The 23,089-nt window shown below is 35.8% G+C and overlaps 2 long non-coding RNA genes across 2 annotated transcripts in view; one reads left to right on the top strand and one right to left on the bottom strand.

Moving 5' to 3' along the window:
* The window catches only part of LOC137624990 (uncharacterized), a 65,661-nt gene extending 50,060 nt beyond the window's left edge, over positions 1–15,601 (top strand). Inside the window, exons 3-5 of the long non-coding RNA XR_011040794.1 lie at positions 5,937–6,019; positions 11,735–11,926; positions 13,751–15,601. This is a non-coding gene — a long non-coding RNA (uncharacterized lncRNA). The remainder of the gene's footprint in view (positions 1–5,936; positions 6,020–11,734; positions 11,927–13,750) is intronic.
* Positions 15,602–15,925: 324 nt separating this feature from the next.
* LOC137624431 (uncharacterized) overlaps positions 15,926–23,089 on the bottom strand; it is a 114,102-nt gene continuing 106,938 nt past the window's right edge. The window contains exons 4-5 of the long non-coding RNA XR_011040731.1: positions 18,974–19,179; positions 15,926–16,240 (exon numbers count right to left, since the gene is read on the bottom strand). This is a non-coding gene — a long non-coding RNA (uncharacterized lncRNA). The remainder of the gene's footprint in view (positions 16,241–18,973; positions 19,180–23,089) is intronic.

Raw genomic sequence — 23,089 nt, 5'->3', positions numbered from 1 at the left:
TCGGATGTTGGAAAATTCGGATGTAGATACGTTCGGATGTAGAGGTTCCACTGTACCAATATACTTTTAATCTTCTCTTGAAATGTTTTTTAATCTTGTCTTGGGTTGTACGGGAAGACTAGGAAGTCTTTCGCAATCTTTTTGATTTGGCGGGTGGTCAAATGTTGTTTCTTGAGAGCGCCCAGATTAAGGGTATTGATGAGGTCCTGTTATAGGGGTGTTCGCCCTGGATATAGCAGCTCCTGGGAGTCTTTCAGCATCCTGAGAGGATGGCTGGGCTTCTTGAGGAAAGCGGACTAATGAGTAATCATCAGAGTCAGCTTCCTTACCAGGTACCTATACTTAAGTTGGTTTTTTATGAAATATTTGTCAAAAAACTCTTGAGCATATACGCCTTTATTGTGTTAATACTGGTCTCTACCCACCACCATGGGTGTGAATCAGCTATTATATATTCACCGGATAAGTTTAATATTTAAAAATGATATTTTCCTTATAAAATAAATTTTTGAATATACTTACCCGGTGAATATATAAGATTAAAGGCCCTCCCTTCCTCCCCGATAGAGACCCAGCGGACTGAGAAGAACTGGAGTGGTTGAGAAGTATATGCGGTATCTGGCCGATAGTCGGCGCTGGTGGGCACACCCGCAACCTTCATGGCGATCGCTCGCGAGTTTTTGAGTTTCTGTCGGGCCGTTGGAGACGTCAGCTATTATATATTCACCGGGTAAGTATATTCAAAAATTTATTTTATAAGGAAAATATTTTTTTTTTTTTTTTTTTTTTTTTTTGTCAAGTCTATATATGGTATTAGAGTAAACCTAGGTCTTGATATTAAGTATCAAGGGGGGAGATAGAATTTGAAAAACATTAATTTTCAAGATAAATTGCCCTGACGTCGCAAAACCGAAGGTCAGAGGCAAAATTCCTATGCAGTTTGGAGATGTAATAAGTCACCTTATTGAGTGATATGAATGTCAAAGTCCTGTCCTTAAAAAACTGCATTAGCCTGCTGCCCCCTTGAACAACCTCATTTTTCATTTGTGGTTGGCAAATCATATTGTATCATTTTCTTAGTTCTTTAATGTTGATGTATCTGATGATGCTGTTTGGTTGCATTATTTTTTGGATGATGATGCGCTTCATTCGCATGAAAGCTCAGCTGCTAGCTCAACATGGATAACATTAGTTGGATAAGTGTAAACCTAATTTTATTATAGTACTGTACTGAAGTGAGTCTTACTATGAAAAAAGAACGGAGAAAATAGTAGGATTGTTTTTAATCAGTAATGAAAATCTAGAAAAAAAATATTCTAGGAGGAAAAGACTAAGCAATTTAAAAGAGAGGAATTCACCTGACAAATACATCACAAGTGCACTAGAGGCGGCATTGCAAAGGTTTTTTCGACCCTGAACCTAAGCAAATGGCACCATTCCCATACTAGCCATTAAACCAAGAGTACAGAAGTGAGTTGTTTGTTTGTCTTTTATAAGATGAAGAGAATAAAAAGGAAGTGCTGATCTACTGTATATTCTTAATGTGTTGAAATATTTTCCTAATAAAACTCAATGTTATTGCTATAAGAATCCCTATAGAGTTGTTTAAGTTTTGATGGTATTTTTTTTCTTAGAGTATTCAGACAGAAGCATCCAATATTGTGTGATGTAAACCTCTCCATTTTCACTTTTCATTATGAATAGCTAATTTATCCCAATTACAAAGAGGGGCTGGTAATTCTAGTTTCTTTAAGCATTCTATATTTCAGAAGATGTTTTTGCTCGTAAAAGACTAATCAGTAACCTCACCTTGTTCTAGTGTTAATTTAATTTCCTGCATTGAACCCATCATTACTGCTAATAAACCAGTCTTTAAATGCTGTGTTTGCAAGCTATTTTACGATAAGATTACAGTTTGTGGGTAATGATGTAGGTAGTATTCTAGAAACATTTCCTTTGTGGTTCTATAATAGAGATTATTTCTGCAGTTAAGGAACTTACTTCAAGTGGAGAAGGCTAGGTAATGCTACGTAACTTTTGCCCTTGCCACAGCCTAACAAGTTTAGTTTTTGTAAGTCATATTAAAAATTTGTCATTAGCTCCTTTTGTGGAAGCTTTTGATTTGTTGTTATATTTCCGGCCTACCCTGCCATCCTTCAAATCCTAGCTTCAACTTAGTAAGTGGTAGCAAGTGGCTCTAGTGCACCATTTAGTAAGGGTTTTGATAGTACATGGCACCTCCCAGGATAAGGATTCTCTCTTAGAACCTCAAATTCTTTTACTATTTTACCCTTCTGCTGCATAACCTTCGCACACCTGCATTTACAGCTGCTCTTATAGGCATTTGGAATTTGTGATTCACAAGACCGAGATGGTAGGATACATCCTTATATCCATCCTCTTGCTAAAGTAAGTGCCTCTAAGCAAATACTTTTCTCTTTTGTGCCGAGATGGTAGGCTAGATATACTGTACAGTATCACTCCTTTCGATGAAATAAGCACCTTTTACAACTATTATTATTATGTGGTTGGTGTTGCAAATAGTATGATTTCTTTTTTTAATTCTGTTGAAGAATTGCGAAATCTGTTTGGTTGCATATTTGAATGGCTTGGCTGTGTTGTTTCCTTTCAAGCTCAGCCACTTGTTCATCTCATGTTTTTCTCTTATAGGGTAAGTGTAGGTATTAATACTTCACTTCCTTAAACGATGCTCTTCATCTTCTACACTTGTTCCCATATGTAGGAAGTAAACATCCCTAAATCAGTTTCATAAGATCTTTAAAAGAATTATTAAAATGGTAATAAAATTAGTATAATATCCAAATAAATTACTTAAGGTGCGCACTCAGTTTTGGGAGAGATGAATTGATTTGTCATCCCAAATTAAAGTTAAGCCTTTGATCCCAAGAGATGGATTATAGGCAATTTAGTTTTATATTATGACTGTTTCTTGCCCTCAAACCTTTTAGCAAGAAAATTGAAATATTTTTAACATATGTCGTCGTCTCCGCATTTGTCACACATGGTTGACACACGAGTATCTGCTAACTGGCCAACACCAACCATATTGCAATGACTGTTTGGTACCCTTGAAAGTGAGGTATTTGTTGACTGAATGCCCCACTTATAGCATTGGAAGAAATATATATTTGAGGCTTGAGATGTGGATGGCAGGTTTATCCTTTCCAAGATTCTTGGACATGTGTTACACTACGCCAGTGGTATTTTTAGATTTGTCAGTAGCAGGTCCTCTGATAGCTATTCAGCTTTTATAATGATACCTTTGATCTTATGGTTTTAATATAATACTCTTTTATTCTTTTTTCATAAACGATATCAGCGTCAATGACCTTCGATGTCAGGATGCCAGAAAACTTCAAATCAATCAATCAGTCAATCTTTTTATATACTGGTATGTAATTTTAAAAGATGTATATCATTACTGTAGTTTGAAGGATTTAACATCGGATGTTTATTTATTGGTTTCTTAAAGTTGCCAGGTACGGAAATTGTCAGGTCCAGATAAATAGTTTTAGGTATTTATTATATCTTGATATGAAGTTAGACCAGGAACGACAGGTGGTAGGGAAAGCTGTGGCAGTGTTTTCAGACAGACATCGATACACCAAATCTGTAACCAAGGGAAATTTGCAGATTTTAAAAATTTTAATCTAATTTGGAATATCAGTCCTATTTTTGGGTTAATGTGCTGTGTGTGCTCCAAGGACTTTCTGTGAATGGCCAGAACAGGGAAGCCAGTACAACATAAGTGTCATAAAACTACTGTCGCCACTACTTTAGGCCCAGTGTATCAATGTACAAAGCATAGGCTCAGAGTGTATAAGGCAGGTCTTTAAGTTCAGGCACTATTGAACTTGATAAAAATAAGTGCAGCAAAGAACGAAGCAATAATAACCAAATGACTGTACCATAGTTTTTTTCCTCTCTCTCTCTCTCTCTCTCTCTCTCTCTCTCTCTCTCTCTCTCTCTCTCTCTCTCTCTCTCTCTCTCTGTGTGCGCGTGTCCGTCCGTCCTCGCCTGTCTGCCTGTCCAATAGATAGAAAAATTAATAATTCATACAATTAAATAAATGGATATTTTAATCTTGTTATATATGCACTTCAAATAAAAAAATTCAAAATCATGAATAACGCGTGACTCATCCTTCTGATTGATGATGCTAGAATGGCCAGACAGTGGTCCTGTCTTCTTTACCTGAAACTCACATGTTCAGTTCCCATAAATCACAGTCACTCAGTTCACTTACAACTTTTATCTTCACAAGGTTATCAGAATCACTGTTGGTGTATTTCCCACATTTTGTATAAAAAATGCACTAATTTTTTTGCTTATATGCTCTTTTGATGATGTCAAGCATGTCTGCGGAACAGGTGACGTGCCACATTTGATGTAGCAGTGGATGTATGTGTGAGCGATTTCATATCCCCCTGCATCCTGATCAAAAAATTTCTTGGGTCACTGCAAGCATTCTCAGATTCTGTCTAGTGCTGAGCTCAGAAATAGTTGTCAATTAGTAGATTACATCACAATTTTGTGGTATAGACCACCAAAATACTATTTTATAGCTCATGACAGTGAAAATGCCTCATCATTTTTGGTTCATTTGGTCAATTTCCGTATTCCACTCTGTTGTTCATCAATTGCAAACTAATTTAATTGTGTAAAAGGTTTTGTCTTGGAATGCTCCTTATAGCCTTGCCTGCACCTGCTGTATATCTGTATTCTGTAATTCTGTTCCTGCATCCTTTCTTTGCTGTCAACCCCTCTTAAAGGGCTATTTGGTTGCTTAATGGCCTCACAGGTACTAGGGCTAAGCTTAGAGCCTGTTAACTAGTTGATACCACTATGGACATTAGACCATGCATGGGTTGATATATTTATTTTTTTTTTTAAATGAGGCTAGTAGAAACATAATTGTATAATCCAAATAAGAAAGGGAGTTAATCCCAAATAATCCAACCAAGAGGAAAATATACTGATGAAAGAAAGAAATTCTCAAATCTTGACTTGGTAAACAATTTATTGTAACAAAGGTAACATGAAGTGATTTCACACCTTATCCTATTACCATATTCTTGCACCTGTATGTGGTGATGCACTTGAGGGTCAGGCATTAATATGGTTTTTGCAGCACTCCCTTGGCCCAGAACTGCACATGCTTTATATCCTTCTGCTCTTATCTCTGTTCCTGCTACCTTTATATCTTTTTGCTGTTCAACCTCTTAACTATAACTTCATATTGTAACTGCGGCGTTATCTCTCAGATGCACTTGTGCTCTTACAGGCCCCAGTGCTTAGCAATAATCCCAAATATATTAATACAATTTAATCCATATGCTTACACTGGTCATTCCAACACAGTGATGTGATAATGAATGGAAACTTAAGTAGGGAGAATCCTAGGTTATAGTCCTTGGGCAGAAAAGTAGGAGTTGCTAACTACAATTCTTACAGTGTACAGTATTTGTAGCTTCATTTGCTCCTTATTTGAAGAGCCTACTAGAATATGTGAAGACATTACTATTAACTTAACAAGATCTATTTCTTTTAAAAAAGTAGTGATGAATGTTTTCTAAATTACTCACAAGTGGAGTTTAGAGATTTAGGTTATTAAATGAATACAGGTTTATAATTATTTGGCTTCTGACACACCCCGAACCGTTGTTACTGATACAAAATAGGTTAGAATGAGATTCCAGTGCAGTAATAGATTAAAATCTAATAAGTTTATTGAATTGGATATCAAGGTTCATGATAACCCAGATATTTTACTGTGTATTTTGTTCGTTGTTTCAGTGATAAGATTTTCTATTTTTATGAATGGTTATATGTAGGTATATTGTATATTAAATGTTGCAAGCACCTATGAGGCTACACGGCCGTAAGCTTTTCTAATGATTTTGTACTTTTTACAGGATCTTTGGAAGTTCTGTATAGTCTCTAATTGTCTGCCAATGGTCCTGGCCTGCAAATTGTTGAATGACCTTTGCAGTTACAGGTATGTTTAATGTTACTTGTTTCTGCTCATAGATTGTCTTGCTTAAGCTTTTTAGCAGACCAGAGTGGGTTTCAAAATATGGTCTTACAGTTTAGTACACAAATCTGCATTGGAAATGGAAAGCTTTTTTCTTTTTTATTTATATAAGGTGATGTTAAGTTTATGTAATATCTGTAATTTTGTAGATGTACTGCAAAAGATCAAAATGTAAAATATAAGAATTTATTCTATATTGAGCAACATTATATGTAGTCTCTCTCTCTCTCTCTCTCTCTCTCTCTCTCTCTCTCTCTCTCTCTCTCTCTCTCTCTCTCTCTCTCTCTCTCTCTCTCTCTCTCTCTCTCTGTGTGTGTGTGTGCAGTCTGAATAGATACAAAAATAATTCATACAATTAAATAAATGTATATTATAATCTTGATAAATGTGCCCTTCGAATATAAAAGCTCAATCATAAATAACATTACTCCTCCTCCTCCTAATTGCTATTAGAAGAATGGGTAGACACAGATGATCAGTGGTCTTTACTTTATTTGATAGTTTCACAATAATGATGTCACTCCAAAAATTCAATTGCAACCAATTCATCCATATAAGTCTTGTCAATAACACCTTGAGCTAAACTTTCTCTTAGTCACCTCTCAATTCACTTTTAGCTTTGCTAAGTCTAGCTGGTGGAAGTGAAATGTAAGGTAGCCAAGGCAAAAAGGGCAGCTGACTGGAAGTGAGGTCAGGGATTGGGTCATTCTTATGAACAGAATAAGTAGTAGTTTTGGAAAGACGTGAAAAGAGTAAGGAAGGGTGGATTGAGGAATGAAGACAAGTGAAAGGTAACAATAGAAGGTTGTTGAAAGGAGATGAAGGAAGAAAAGGTGGACTAAATATTTTGAAAGGTTGCTGAATGTTGAAGATTATAGGGAGGGATATATAATTGCTGTTGCAGGTGTTGAGGTGCCAGTGATAGATGAGAGTGAGTGAGAGGGATTACAATAGAGGAAGCGAAGAGAGCATTAGATGAAACGAGTAGGAAAAACACCTGATGTAGATGGTGTGAGACAGAGGTGTTAGGTAAGGGGTTGTGACTGTACTGGAATGGTTAGTGATATTGTGTAATATATGTTTTATGTTAATGGTGCATGGTAGTAGGTTGGCCAGGGCACCAGCCGCCCGTTGAGATACTACCGCTAGAGAGTTAGGGGGTCCTTTGACTGGCCAGACAGTACCATATTGGATCCTTCTCTCTGGTTACGGTTCTTTCCCTTTGCCTACACAGACACCGAATAGTCTGGCCTATTCTTTACAGATTCTCCTCTGTCCTCATACACCTGACAACACTGAGATTACCAAACAATTCTTCTTCACCCAAGGGTTTAACTACGGCAATGTATTTGTTCAGTGGCTACTTTCCTCTTGGTAAGGGTAGAAGAGACTCTTTAGCTATGGTAAGCAGCTCTTCTAGGAGAAGGACACTCCAAAATCAAACCATTGTTCTCTAGTCTTGGGTAGTGCTATAGCCTCTGTACCATGGCCTTCCACTGTCTTGGGTTAGAGTTCTCTTGCTTGAGGGTACACTCAGGCACACTGTTCTATCTAGTTTCTCTTTCTCTTGTTTTGTTGAAGTTTTTATCGTTTATATAGGAAATATTTGTTTTAATGTTGTTACTATTCTTAAAATATTTTATTTTTCCTTGTTTCCTTTCCTCACTGAGCTATTTTCCCTGTTGGGGCCCCTGGGCTTATAGCATCCTGCTTTTCCAACTAGGGTTGTAGCTTAGCATTTAATAATAATAATAATAATAATAAAGTGGACTGGATGGGTGTATTTTTCCGCTATACAAAGGTTAAGGAGATGTGCATGTGTTGTCATTCAAGGGGTATTAGTATGTTGAGTGTGGTTGAAAGTTTATGGTAATGTTTAATTAGTAGGATTAATGATAAAACAGAGAATGCAATCTTGAAAGTGCAGGATAGTTTTAGAAGGCTTAGGGGATGTATGTATCAGATTTTTATAGTTGGGCAGATATGCAAGAAATATTTAGCAAAATGTAAGGAGGTATAAGTTGCATTTATGGATCTGGAGAAAGCTTATGATAGTTGAGAGGGAAGCAATGTTGAATGTGATGAGGTTTTTTGGAATTGGTGGAAGGTTATTGCAAGGAGGGAAGAGTTTGTTTATAGGCAGTAAACTGTGTTAGGATAGAAAATGAAGTGAGTGGTTGTTGTCTAGTGAGAATGGACCCTAGACAGGGATGTGTATAATATTGCCCCATAGTGGTCCTATTTGTTTGTTGATGGAGCTGTAAGAGAGGTGCTTGGTCAAGAATTGAAACCAATAGTTGAGAGTGACATGAAGGGGAGGTGAATTGGATGTTGTTTGCTGATGATACTGTATTGGTTGCATACTTGGAGGAGAAGCTTTGTCAATTAATGATTGAGTTTGGTAAGGGGTGAGATAGAAGGAAGTTCTAGTTAACGTGGGTAAGAGTAGGGTTATGAGATGCACGAGAAGGGGTGGGGTGCTAGATTAAATGTCATGTAGAAGGGAGTGTTACTTGAAGTAGATCAGTTTGAATACTTGCGTTTTGTTGTTGCCGCAAATGGAGGAGTGGAAGCAGATGTACATCATAGTGAATGAAGTATTTAAAGTGTTTGGCCTTTGAAGGGATTGGTAAAGAATTGAGGATTAGGAATGAATGTAAAGAGATTTTTGTATGTGAAAGTGATTGTACCAAATGTGATATATGGTTGGAGTTGTGGGAAATGAAAGTGATGGAGAGGCAGGAATTGAATGTGTTTGAGATGAAGTGACCGAGTAGTATGGCTGGGGTAAATCGATTAGATAGGGTTAGGAACTAAGTAATGAGAATGGGTGTGAGAAATGAAATAACAGCTAGAGTGGATATGAATGTAATTTTTTCTCATTTTATATATATAAAAAAATGCCTTTTTTTTTTTGGCTATAGATGCCCTTTTTTGCAAATGTCAAGCATGGCTGGTGAACAGATGACTGGCTAGATGTTAATGAAGTAATGGATGTATTTGGGAGAGATTTTATATCCACCCAGGCCAAATATTTCTTAGTGCTACAAGAATTCTCAGATTCTGTCTGGTACTTTACTGGAAATACACTTGTTGCCAATTAGTTGATTATGCCACATACAAAAATACTATAACACAGTGAGATCAATTTTTGTATCCCACTCTGCTGCTGTTTATAATCCATAAACTTTTGTTGTTGCCTAAGTTTTTATAGGTCTTGGTTGGAAGCACTCCTTTGGGTCCCTAGCTACCGTTGCTGTATACAGTATGTTTATAGTTTTTGTTTCTGTCTTCTTTCTCTGCTGTCAACCGTCTTTAAACTTTTTGTCTTATAGTAACTGCAGGTTTTTCCTTCAGGTGCTATTTGGCACTGAATGGCCTCAGTAACCAGCACCATGCTGTATAGCCCAGTCATCTTTCCAATTCTGTTAACATGTTGGCATGATATACCCCTAAGGACATGTAAGCCATGCATAAAGGGATTTGTGATGTATGGGTTGATATTTTTTAGTGTTAAGAAATTGATTAAATTAATAGAATATAGTCTTGAGACATTATACCTGTATAATCGAAGAAAGAGAGTGCATCCCAAATAATCCAACTAAGGGGATAAAATGCATTGATTCTTGAGTGTTAAACTGGATATCTAGGTTCATGATGACCCAGAGTACTGCTATGGTAGATACTTTAGTTGGCATTTTTATTGCTAGTTTATTGATATGATTTTTTACCTCTAAGAATAGTTGTATAAGGCAAGCACTCGTGAGGCTATACTTTGACATTGCCATAGCCATAAGCATTTCTAATGATTTTGTCCTTTTTACATGATTTTTGGAAATTCTTGTGTTTTCTCGAGTTGTCCGCCAATGTCTTGGCCTGTAAATCATTGAATAACATTTGCCAGTTTCACATAATCTTTGCCATAATTCACTTGAAACCAATTCATTCAGGTAAGGCTTTGTCTGTAACACCTGCTCAACTTTCCCTTGGGCACCAGTTAATTCTCTTTAATCTAAACTGTCTATAATAATCACCCGCCTTTTTAGTATAAAAATGTGCTTCCTTAGGATTCCGATGCCCTTTTGATATGTCAATCATGGCTGATGAGAAGATGGCTGCTAAATGATGACGAAGCAGTAGATGTTGTTCTGTATTTTAGAGCAGTTTTATATCTGCCAACCAAAAATTTCTTGGCGACTACAAGTATTCTCCGGTGCTGTTTGTTACTCAGCTTGAAACTACAACCATTCTCAGATTCTGTGCTAGGAAATACTTTAATTGCCAATTAGTTGATTATACCACATTGTTGCTGAATAGACCACAAAAATACTATTTTATAGTTCATGACAGCAAGAACACCATTTTCTTTAGTTGATTTCTGAATCCCTCACTCAGTTCATCATCATCCACAAACAATTGTCGTTATGTAAGGTTTTATGGGTCTTGGAAATTCTCCTTTTGTGCCAAAGCTGCACTTAATCTATATCGTTATAATTTCTGTTAGTGTCTTTTTGCTGACAGGTTTCTGAAACTAAGGGCTAAACATAAGTGATTTACTGACTTGAGTGCATGGTACCCTCACAGAAAAGATATAATAGGCTGGACCTATCAGTTCAGAATGCTCAAGGGTGGCTCTTGACATTTTTTGACAGTATTCATGTCTGCTGAATTCTCCTCATATGTTCTTATGTTCTTTCTTTTCTGTCATTTCTAAGAAACTTGGGGCTAAACATTAGCAATGTACTGACTTGCGGAGTGTGTGGGATCTTAGTAGTAAAGATTTAATTGCTTGGAGAGACAGTTCAGAATGGTCAAGAATGGCTGTCACATTTTTGGCAGAAGTGTTCATTTCTGCCAGATGCCTTCTTGTTGTGGCTAAAACATTTTTTGAGAAAAAAAAAATGGTTCAAATATCTGCTGGGTCACTCTCCAAAATCAGATCATTGTTCTCTAGTCTTGGAAGTGCCATAGCCTGTACCATGGACTTCCGTCTCGCAGTAGTTTTCTTGCAAGCTTTTGATGGTATACTCGTGCACACCCTTCAATTTCTCTTCCTCATGTGTTTTAAAAGTTTTTATATATGGAATATCTAGTATAATGTTACTGTTTATAAAATATTTTCACTTTCATTCATTAATTCGCATGTAGTTTATTTCCTTGTTTCCTTTCTTCTCTGGACTATTTTCCCTGTGAGTCCTTCAGTTTATAGCATTCTGCTTTTCCAGCTAGGGTTGTAGCTTTCGATGGTAACAGTGCATCAGTGTGTGTTCATGTGACAGACAACTGGCATTTAAGGTCATTCTGGCTCACTGCTCAAAATTTTGTAATCATCAGTGGATAGGCCAATCTTTTTGGTAAATCCATCTATATTTTACATGATGGTAATGGAAATGCTTTTGTTGGGTTTCTTGAGATAGCCTTTTTTCTTTTTTTTTTCCTCAGAAATTGCTTCAACCTTTTATGATCATGAATTTTTAAATGCTACTATTGATTATATTTTTATAAGGTAATTTAAAAAACCCTACAATATTCATGAAATAGCTGAGTGAATAATCTTGTCCAAGTACCTGTGTCTCCTACCTGAATTTTATATATTAATCCAATCCATTCCTGTTGAATTTGTTATAACCAATTTATTTAGGTATATGAAGTGTAATTTTATATATTTTTTTTTTCCAGGAATGTTCTGATCTGCCTTTTGAGAAGATTATAACACACGAATGGGACATCAGTGACACTGAGCTTGCTAACCTCATTGTTTTTTCTATATCCTGGATGACAAGCTGAAATTGTTAGAAGCATCCTACAAGTTAAAGAAAGTGGTGTTGATCTGGGAAAGGAGAAATGCCTCGAGCGAGAGATGAAGATTTTGTAAGTCCATATGCTGATTTCAACATAGTTCTGAACCTCAAAAGTATCAATCTTATTTATAGTTTAATTTTGATATACAGGTAGTCCTCGTTTAGCGATGGTAAGTCGTTCCAGAAACTCCGTCGATAAATGAATTGGTCGTTAAATAAATCTCAAGATTGTAAAAACCTAGGGTAGGCCATTTCGACATCATTTGGCTGTATGGTATCTTTTACGTTTTTCCCTTTTATACATTAAAGCCGTATTCACTTATTTAATGTTTTAGTCATAAATTTCAAGATTTCAAAAACCTAGGTTAGGCTAGGTTATCGGAAGTGAATGGGCCTAGCCATTTCATCATCATTCGACAATACGTGAGTTCACGTTTAAAGCGTCATACAGTATTCAATTTTTAGTTAAATATTAAGCCTTCATATTTACTAGACATAATCATTGTGTGTAGGCTAATTGTGTTTTATATTGAAGCACGTTAAATTTTTTTTTTTTCAGTTTCTTGAGCAAATCAACAAATACTTTTAATTTACTTTCGGTTGGCATCAGCTGATCTCAAGGTCCCTCTGCCGTATTACGATTATGCGCACATATAGTACGAATAACTTTATTTATAAAATTTTCTTAACCTTTGACATCTCTTCATAATGAGTAATTACATTAACGCCAATATATTATATAGGGTATCACATTTTCCATACAGTTCGTTTATAGACCTTATAATTTATTAGTTATTGGGGAATATGCACCTCTCTCTATCCCCGTATTTGTTTTTAATTCGGTTAAATCTTCATATTTCCTTTCATTGTTACCAAGTATCCTATTTACAGCATTCCCATCATCGAAATACTGAGTAACGATATCAAGTGTTTTAGTGGTCTGTATCATTAGTTATAAGATTACTACAACTTACCGTAAATTTAAGAAAGAAAAGTCTGGTGACGTCGTATTTCTGGCGGAAGGCAAGAGGCAAATCAAGTGATTTCCTTCTGATGCGTTACTATTCCCATAATCAAAACATCGAATAATGATAAAGATTTTTTTAATATTTTTCAAAGAAATGCTACTATTCCCATAATCAAAACATCGAATAATGATAAAGATTTTTTTAATATTTTTCAAAGAAATGCTACTATTCCCATAATCAAAACATCGAATAATGATAAAGATTTTTTTAATATTTTTCAAAGAAATCATTGGGTTTGTCAGCACGCTTCCGCCAGGTACGACGTCACAAGACACGTGACGTAAACTCTACGAAGAATGACTTGCAAATTATGTAAATTAATTTTCTTTTTACTTGCAAGAAATGAAAAGAAAATACTTAGTTACCAAGCAAAAGTAATTTATTTTTATAATTTAAAAGGAAATATATATTCAAGAAAATATTTGTCCTATTTATACTTTCTTAAAACAAAACTAGCGTACAGTCAAATTTACGCTACGTAGTACTCCTGATAACCGATACAGACCCACAAAATACTTACTCAAATATTTTGATAATGGGAATACTAAGACCAATCGTTAGCCTACTGGAAGGAAATTGCTGTCGTTAATGACTACATCATTAAGTGAGGACTACCTGTATATAATTTAGAATGTAAATAAGAGGTTAAAAGAAACAGGAAATTTGTTGAAGAAAAATTTATTATTGAAATACAGTACACAAAAGTATAATTACCATAAAAATGCTGACCTGAATTTCATGAAGCAATCCAATCCAGTACTTTTTAAATTTTCTTTCTGCTTGACTGCAGTTTTTAATCTTATTCTGTATATTAGGTATTTTATTCTGTATATTAGGTATAAGAGTAATTTTAATTATTTTTCAAGGAATATTCTGATCATGTCTGTGGAGGTGAATGGGCACATGAGTGGACTCTCTAATTTCATAATTTATTCTACAATCTGGATTGTAAGCTGAAAAGGGAAAAGAACACGTCCTTATTAAAAACGTTGAAAGACCCCAGTATTCTTCAAAATTATTATTACAGTCTTTGTAATAATAATTTTGAAGAAAAATCCTAGTATTTAGGATTTGTCCTATTTGTTGATGTGTGTTGTAGATAGAGGAAACAAAATCTTGCTTAAAGAAAAATTTGAGCTTCATGATACTACAGATTTAAAGTATAAATTACCATAGAAATGGTTATAAGCTATTTTCTGTGCAGAAGGATTTTTGAACCTTAGAAAGAAATATGATTAATAAAATGTTCTATTTTACCCGAAGTATATTATAGCCTCCCCTCAACGAACCTCATTAATGTGTCGTTGGTCATTATTTCCCATATTCCCTCACTGCAATAGCTCTAGTGCAAGGCTAGTAGTCTCATCACTTGCGTGAAGTGGAGGTTAGTCTTCATAGCAGTTTGCTTTTGCAGGTTATGGTTCTTTGTCTACATTTTTTCCTACTTTGGAGTAAGATGATTACAGTTTCTTTATTATGCCAGTTGGGCAGTATAGATATTCACAAGTGGGGCAACGTTGACCTCATAGATCACTGCCAGCCAGCTCTATTCAAGGCAAGATCAACACAACATGGGTGATAGGAGCACAGGATTCAGACAGACTTTGAAGATTTCAACAGTGCTCGTTACGTAACTAAATCGCAGGCGAGGATGCCAAGATGATCAACATCTGTGGGTTTTTCCACTGTCCTGTCTGACATGGAATGTTTGAACCAATTACAGTCCAAAGTAGCCTTGTGTAGCTACATTAAGGTTATTTTTAGCTTACAACCATGTTTAAAAGCCTTATCTACTTTTGAAAATTGTTTGTGTTTATTGATCAAGCAGTTCTTGTTTGAGGATACAGATTCCTCTTGTGTGTCACATGTTGTAGGCAACAAAGAAACTCAAGTCGTAGGCGTTCAGAATATGAAAACTTGCCAGACACAATAAGCTTGACGTATCAGTGCCATGAAGGGATTGCTTAAAAATGCCTTGGTCATACTAAGATTAGTCAAAAGAAGATTCTTAATAGGAGAATGAAGCTACTACTCCAGTTCCCACTTCAAGTGATGCTTCCAGGAGGCAAAGGCAAGCAAGAATACCTCAAGGGTCTTAAGGAGCCTCCTAAGATATTGCTTGTATCTGAGGATGTCTTGTCATCATTACCTTCTTTCATAACTTTGTATGAGCGTACGGACTAGGGACTAAAGAGGACAGAAGAACTTTAGACGCAAACAATAACTTCTGGTGATGCCGTAAAGAAAGCGCTTTGAAAGATTTTCAAAAGACAATGTCAATTTATGCTATTAATGGGCCCTTTTAGGGTGAGGTGGCAATTCTTGCCAGTAGTCTGATACTAGAAGTTCAGGTCCCAATGTGAGCTACACAAGACTACTTTGGACTGTGTAATTGGTTCAAACAAACATTCCATGTCAGACAGGACAGTGGAAAAGCAAGATATCAAAGTCATCTAGGCATCCTGTCGTCTGTGAATAATTATATAACGAGCACTGTTGAAATCTTCACAGTCTTTCTGAATCCTGTTCCTCCTATCACCCATGTTGTGTTGATCTTGCCTGGAATTAGTGCCGGCTGGCAGTGATCATGAAGTCGACATTGCCCACTTGTGAGATTTTCTACTGCCAACTGGCATGGTAGCAAAGAAACTATTATGTCTTATTTCCATTTACTTGCCTTAATAGCAAATATGCTAATTATTGCTATCAGGACCAGTCTAAAGTGCTGCAAGGTACTATTTCAATGAAGGAAGAGTAAATGAAAGAAAGTTATGCAGTCTTAAAAGTTCATACTCATTTTTGCTTTATAAGATATATATGTATTTGTATTTCAAATGTAATGAACAAAATGTGTAAAATAAAAACTGCCATAAACAAATATTTTTTTAACCCTCACTGATTTAGTAAATTTTGACAACTGAAAAAGATTGTAAGGAAAATTTTATTTTGAAACTTGGAAGAAAAGATAATTTCCATTTCTCTTAATTTAAAACTTGGAAGAAAAGATAATTTCCATTTCTCTTAATTTACTGGTTTTTGTTTGACTCAAATAGGTATAATATGGGTACTTTCTTTTTATTATTTCATGCAAATATACATTTAAAAGGTCATATTCAAATTTCAGAAAACATATAAAACAAAATATATATAACCAAGAATTAGTTAAACTGACTTAAATTACATTTAAAATACTGAAAATTTTTTATGGACATAGTATAACCTCCATGACAATCACGAGCCAAAATCTCTATCTATACAGCCAAAAAGCGTAAATGGGTATACTGACAGAAGAGTCGGTGTAACCAGGCATGGTAGGGATTATCCGAGGACTGCAGTGGATCCAAACACTCATTTGACTGGAGAAAATGGAAACAAAAGCAAGAATAGTATAAACAGCAGAGTAGCACATGGAATTTTAAAAAGAAAAGGGAATGCAAAAAATGAACCTAAATACTCAAGGTTTTACAGTCAAGATGGATAGGAAACTACTAGCAAAACTGATAGTGAAGGAATTTTTTTTATTCTGGAGGTGGAAGAGAAGTTGGCATTAAGGTAAAAAAAAAAAAAAAATGTATCAAAATGTATACTTGGCAATCTCAGAAAGGATAATGTTGGTTAAGCTAAAAAAGGACATCCATTCGATGTAAACAATACAAGTACATGTTGCAACACAAGATTATACAGAGAAAGCAGCAGAGGAATTTATGACCAACAAACAAGAGGCCCAAAAACAATGTAAAGCTCAAGATATTACAATGGTAATGGGGGAGAATTAGTGCAATTATAGGAAAAAGATGTTTTGAAAACTCTCGGACCATACAGACTTGGAGCAAGAATGATTAATATCATGATGTGATACAAACCAACTGTTTTCAGCTACCACAAAGACGGATGTAAAAATCAAAATCAAAATACATTACAATTTACAAAAGATTCAGAAATGCTGTACTGGAGACTAGGACATGTCCAGGAGCAGACTGCTATTGCAACCATGCGCAAGGGGTAATAACACTAAGAGTAAAAGTAAAGAAATTAATGAAAAGTAAAAGAAAGAAGGCAACTAAACCTAGTAACAGAAATTATATAGAATTATAGTGTCAAACAGTAGTTACAAGGTACTGAATAGAGAAGAACCACTTGAGACAAAAGAGCTGGACAGACTGGAGAATCCAACAAAGCCTTGAAAGAACCAACTAAATAAAGATTAGTACTTAAACAGGAAAAGATGACATAATTGAATGACTGAAGACGGACTTGTTAAGATAGAAGAAAGAAGTAGGAATAAAGGCAAAAATTCCTCGTGTGTGTGTCTCTGAAATGTTCGGAAGAATATGTGAAACTTTTGAGGATGACATATTGTGGGTGTAATATGAGATAGTAATATTATTAGTATTAAAAAAGAATAAAAGTAAAATAAAACCAGAAGTTGCAGAAGAACAGTATGGATGTACAGAAGGGAAAGGTACCAGAAATGCAATATTCAACATGTTCATGTTAACAGATAGGGCAATAGAGGTAAAGAAACATGTCATGTGTCTAAAGACACAAGTCATTTAAAGACACTCCTAACTGACATAAATTTTGAAGAGCTTAAATATTGATGGCAAGGGCATCAGCTAATTACCAACTTTTATTGGAATCCAGAGGCTGCAGTTAGAATTGAGAATACTTTTAACATCACTGATAGAAATAAACAAGGAGGAAGACAAGGATGTGTAATGTCACAAGACCTCTTTTGTATATATGGAAAAATCATACTGAGATGTACATCAGGAATGGAAGGAATAAGAGTTGGGAGAAAATAATTATTAGATCTGCAAATGACACAGTAAAAATACCGGACGCAGAAGAGAAACTAAAAACACTTCCAGACAGTAAAAAAGGGAGTGAGAACATGGGAGTAAAATTCAACATGAAGAAGACAGGGGTGTAGTAGCATGAAAACCCTGAAACCTCCAAATTGCAGCATAATGGACAGAGCAACAATAAAATAAACAATTGCTTTTGTATATCTAGGTAGTATAACAACACATGATGCAAGGTGTAATAAAGAAATAGAAAAATACTAAAAAAAAATGCATTCAACAGTAGGAAAACTCTGCTGTATTGACAAATAAGAGGATAAATTCAGACAAGAGTTAGAGCAATGAAGACCTATGTATGGTCCACACACACTCATAGCTCAGAGACGTAGACATTAAACTAGAACTTGAAAAATAAACTAAATGCAGATGAATTATGGTTTTACAGAAAAATGTTGAATACCCCATACACAGAGTAACAAATGAGATACTGAGAATTAGAAGTTATCTCTTGATTCACCAAAGTGATAAGGAAGCAGATGAAATTTCTGGAACATTTAATATGAGAAAAGATCTAACTTTCGTGCCTTAGAGAAAGATATAGGGGAGAATAGCTTAAGTCCGGCAAAGTAAAGTTTCTAGACAGCTTACTGGAGGAGGATGTAAATTACAATGCTTCAGCGGGACAATTTATACAGAGAACAAGAGACAGGACCAGGTGGAGACGATTAACAGCCCACATCGTAGACATAGCACCTAAATAGATAGATTACTTTGGAGCTTATTTATATCTTCATTAGTATGCATTTTGTTTCCCATATACAAAGCACATAAAATCTTGGGATGTGTAATATTTATTGCAATAAGTGTTCAGATACCTCAAACACATTTTCAAACTGCTCACAGAGACTTGATCTATTGCCTAGGAGTTTTCTCATATTTTAAAAGGCTTTCTTTTCCTTCATAGAAACCTAAAGGAAAAATAAAAATTACTTTTAAAATTTGTGATTTGTTCAAACGCAAATGCAAACCTTCATCCTATGGTAGGGCAATTATCAACTGGAGGGAGGTATAGTAGTCAACCTGGCTGGTTGACAGCCCGGGTTCATGATACTCAGTCCGCTAAGGAGAGCATAGAAAAGGATCCTTGAATCCTGTGACCCAACCCAAGATTGAATGACTTACTACTTCACGGCCCTAGAAATTTTTCATACAACAACCTATCTTCAGTGGAGACTACACTATTACCATCTCATCAGAGTAACTACCACTCATTGGCATGCTTACCTGATGGTTTCATGAAGATAGGCATCCTGCCTGTCTTCTTTTAACATCATACTCCAAAGAGGATACATTTTGGATGGCCCCTAAGGGTTCTCTGATCTTCTACCCTTGGCATAAAATGCATAATTCTTAGATAGTAGAGAAGGCTTGACTAGTTACTAGTGTGTGTATATTTAACTGTTCTTCACCCATGGTCAGTGGCTCACTATCTGGAAAAAAAGAAACTTATAGTAACAGGCAAATCAGAGGCAAAGTCATTAATTGGATTCTGTAAATTAAGATTATAGAAAGCATCAGCTTAATGTATTTTGTCATTTCTTTTGTCTTAGATAATGTATCTTTATAAAGAATATATTTTAAAAATACCACCAATATACACTATACAGAATAAAATACCAATGGAAATGCTAAAATCAATGAGTCATAACAGCTAAGAATGAAAATAGGGTTCATTGTATTTTTAGTAATTTCAGCATCAAAATTCTTGAGTTGTGTACTAATTTGTTCCATATCAGTTTTTAAAAGGGACCATTTCAAACATGGAAAATCCAAGAGGAACTCATTGTACTGTATATAAAATATGACAGTATTCCCTTAAATATTAATTGCTTGACTTGATAAAAACCTGATTTATCTTACAAGTGCTTCTTGTTTCCCTAAATACAGACGTGTTTAAATATACTCCAAGATCAAGAAGAAACATTGCCCTGTGTGATAGTATGGAACAATGGAAAAGAAAAAAAAAAAAAATTTTTCCAAGCTATAAAACCCGAGTCATTTATATGGGTTGTTACGTCCAGGCAATCAAAGAAAATTGGTTGGATTGCACCATACTTAGTTGTTCAGTAACATTTGCGCATGTGGCAAGAGGATGTTTGCTAGCATTGGCGCCTCACAATAATCACTGGGTCAAAGACCAGGTGGGTGGTTGAGGTGGGATCTTTAATAAAATGCAGTCAAGACCAGGTGGGCGGTTGAGGTGGGATCTTTGATAAAATGCAAACTTTTAAATTGGTAGTTTATTCCTATGCAGATACAAACTTCAGAGTCATTTATGTGGGAGTCTTCCTTGGGGAGAGGAAGTCTCAGCGACGTTAAGATATGCCCTTCCTCTCTGATAGATACAATTACTAAAAGTGAACCACTTGTGAAGTGTGGCTAGCTCGTTACGAGGCAAGGCTGTACGTTTGATTCTAAAGAATAACATTCTTGCCAAGGGTGAAGTGATATGAACAAGCGTTAAAGAATAATCAAATTTCAATATATAATCAAGAACTAAATAAATTCAAGGAATTCTTACTTGCATTAGGGTGAAATCCAAGCGAAGGCTCCAAGTACAATCTAGATCACCATCCACCTTGCTACCCATTATATACCCTTATAATGCAGAATAAATGATGCCCAAGATAATTGATTGAATTAAAGTTTTCTGGCATCCTGACACCCAAGGCCATTGACGGCGATATTTATTTTATATAAAGGATAAAAAAAATATTAATTTAAAACTATAAAAGTTAAGATGTCATTAGAGAAGTTAAAGAGTTTTCAGAAGACCTGCTTCTGAAATAAATCTAAAAATGCCACTCGCATAGTAGGACATATTAGGTCCAAGAATCTTGGTAAGGATGAACCTGCCATCCTCACCTCGAGCCTCAAACAGATATCTATTTCTCAAGTAGTTATAATTGGGGCATTCGGTCAACAAATGCCTCACCGTTAAAGGTACCAAACAGTCGTCGCAATACGGTTGGTGTTGGCCCTTCAGAAGAAACTCTTGTCTCAACAGTGTGTGACCAATGTGGAGACAACCAAGAGACTTCTCCCACTTTCGGGGCATCATGTTATACCTCCAAGGAGATATGACATTTGTTACCTCTCTCATCTTATTGCCATCTAGAATATCCCAGTGCTGTTGCCAATTATTAAAAAAACATTTCTTGATGTTAGAAAGGAAATCATTACAGGGAATAGGATACCTTCCTGGTAGCAACTCGGATGCAGCATTCTTCGCCTGTAAATCTGCCTTCTCATTCCCAGACACATCTACATGTGCTGGAATATCCAACAAAATTGAACCATTATACCTCTACAACCAATAATAAAAAGCTATTCTAAAATCTCAAAACTAGAGGGTTACTAGAATTATAAACTTCCAAAGCTTGAAGGACACTCCTTGCATCACTGAAAATGATAGAATTACCCTCCTTCTCCAACGCTATTTTCTCAATAGCGATTAGTATGCCATACAGTTCGGCAGTAAATATGGAAGTTGTTAGAGGGAGTGCACTTCTGCAATTAAAACCATTACTATGTACTCCAAATCCAACGCCAGCATCAGATTTGGAGCCATCAGTATATATAAAAGTCAATCCCTTATGTTCTGCAACATGTTCCATAAAAAGAGACCTGGATTCTAAGTCAGTCATATTCTTCTTAACTCCAATTAAATATTTACAAAAAGAAACCTCTGGTAATTTCCATGGAGGCGTTGATGATACCTTAAATGGAAGCACCTTACTTCTAATTATATCCAGACTGTTTAATAATTGTTTACCTGAAAGCCATAAGGTTGAGGGGATTTAGGGTGCAACTCAAAGTATGATGTGTCTTACATGGCTTGCAGTCTGAAAGGCTAAAGAGTTAGGGAGTCTTTGCAACCTAAGCCAATACCAAACAATAGAAGACTTTCTGTAAAGGTCTAGAGGTAATTCTCCAGCATCAACAAGGAGACTTGTGATAGGCGAAGTTCTAAACGCTGCTGTGAACAATCTATACCAACATGATGTATAGAATCTAATATTTTTAAACCGGCTTGGCGTGGCTGAGAAGTATATTTCGCATCCATAACTAATTTTGGAAAAAATCAAGGCCTTGTATAATTTTAAAATAGTAATGCGGTCTGCCCCCCATGATGTATGAGACAATACTTTTCAAAGATTCAGAGCCTCAAGACATTTAGCTTTTAATGCTTTTAAGTGAGAAACCCATTTAAGCCTACAATCCAATATCAAGCCTAAAAATTTAGCTTCACTTGCACATGGGATCCGTTGACCTTTGATGTATATATCCGGGTCTGGATGTACTCCCCGGATACGAAAAAAATGGACAATTGTATTTTTACTTGTCGAGAACTTAAATCCATTCATATCAGCCCACTGGATAATCTTATCGATAGAGAGTTGTATTTTTCTCTCAACCATTGCCATTCTAGCTCCAGCAAATGATATAGACAGATCATCCACAAATAATGTGAGAACATCCCAGGGAATGACTGAAGATATCCCATTAATTGCTAGTGCAAAAAGGGTTACACTAAGCACACTACCCTGAGGAACGCCTTCTTCCTGGCATTTACTTTCTGATAGTGTTTCCCCAAATCTCACTTGGAAAACTCTGTGATAGAAATGACTGAATAGTGGTAGCTCTCCTCTCAATCCAAACTCATGAATTCTTTTAAGTATACCATATCTCCATGTGGTATCATATGCCTTTTCGAGATCAAAAGAGACTGTCACATGGTCTGTTTGGAAGCAAAGGCTTCACAAATGAGGACTCAAGTCGTATAAGCACATCAGTCATTGAGTGCATTTTTCTGAATCCACATTGAATGGGTTATAAAATACCCTTGTTTTCAAGGTACAACATCAGTCTTACATTGACCATCTTCTCCATGATTTTGCACAAACAAGATAATGCAATTGGCCTATATTTTGCTGCTAAAAACTTGTCTTTACCGGGTTTTAAAAAGGCTAAAATAATGGCTAGTTCCCAAACACTTGGATATCTATGATCATGCCATATTCTATTAAAAATGCTTAAAATGAATAACTTTGTATTAAAAGTTACGTGTTTAATCATTGCATATGGAATTCCGTCGGGTCCAGGGGCTGTATCGTTACACGTAGCAAGAGCAGAATCAAATTCTCTTTCAGTAAAAGGAGTACGACTCTTACTTTCTTGTTGCAAAATTTAAAACCACCTTTTCTTCAATGCTCCTATACTGGTGACCAGGAGCTACTTCACACTTGTACGATACATTTGAAAAATGATCAGCTAGGGCATTGCTTACTTCAGTTGCTCCAGTCATATACTGATCATTTACCCTTAACACTGGTGGTG

Source organism: Palaemon carinicauda, chromosome 31, assembly GCF_036898095.1.
Source record: "Palaemon carinicauda isolate YSFRI2023 chromosome 31, ASM3689809v2, whole genome shotgun sequence".
NCBI classification, from domain to species: Eukaryota; Metazoa; Arthropoda; class Malacostraca; order Decapoda; family Palaemonidae; genus Palaemon; species Palaemon carinicauda.
This window is presented reverse-complemented; position numbering and strand designations above follow the sequence as displayed.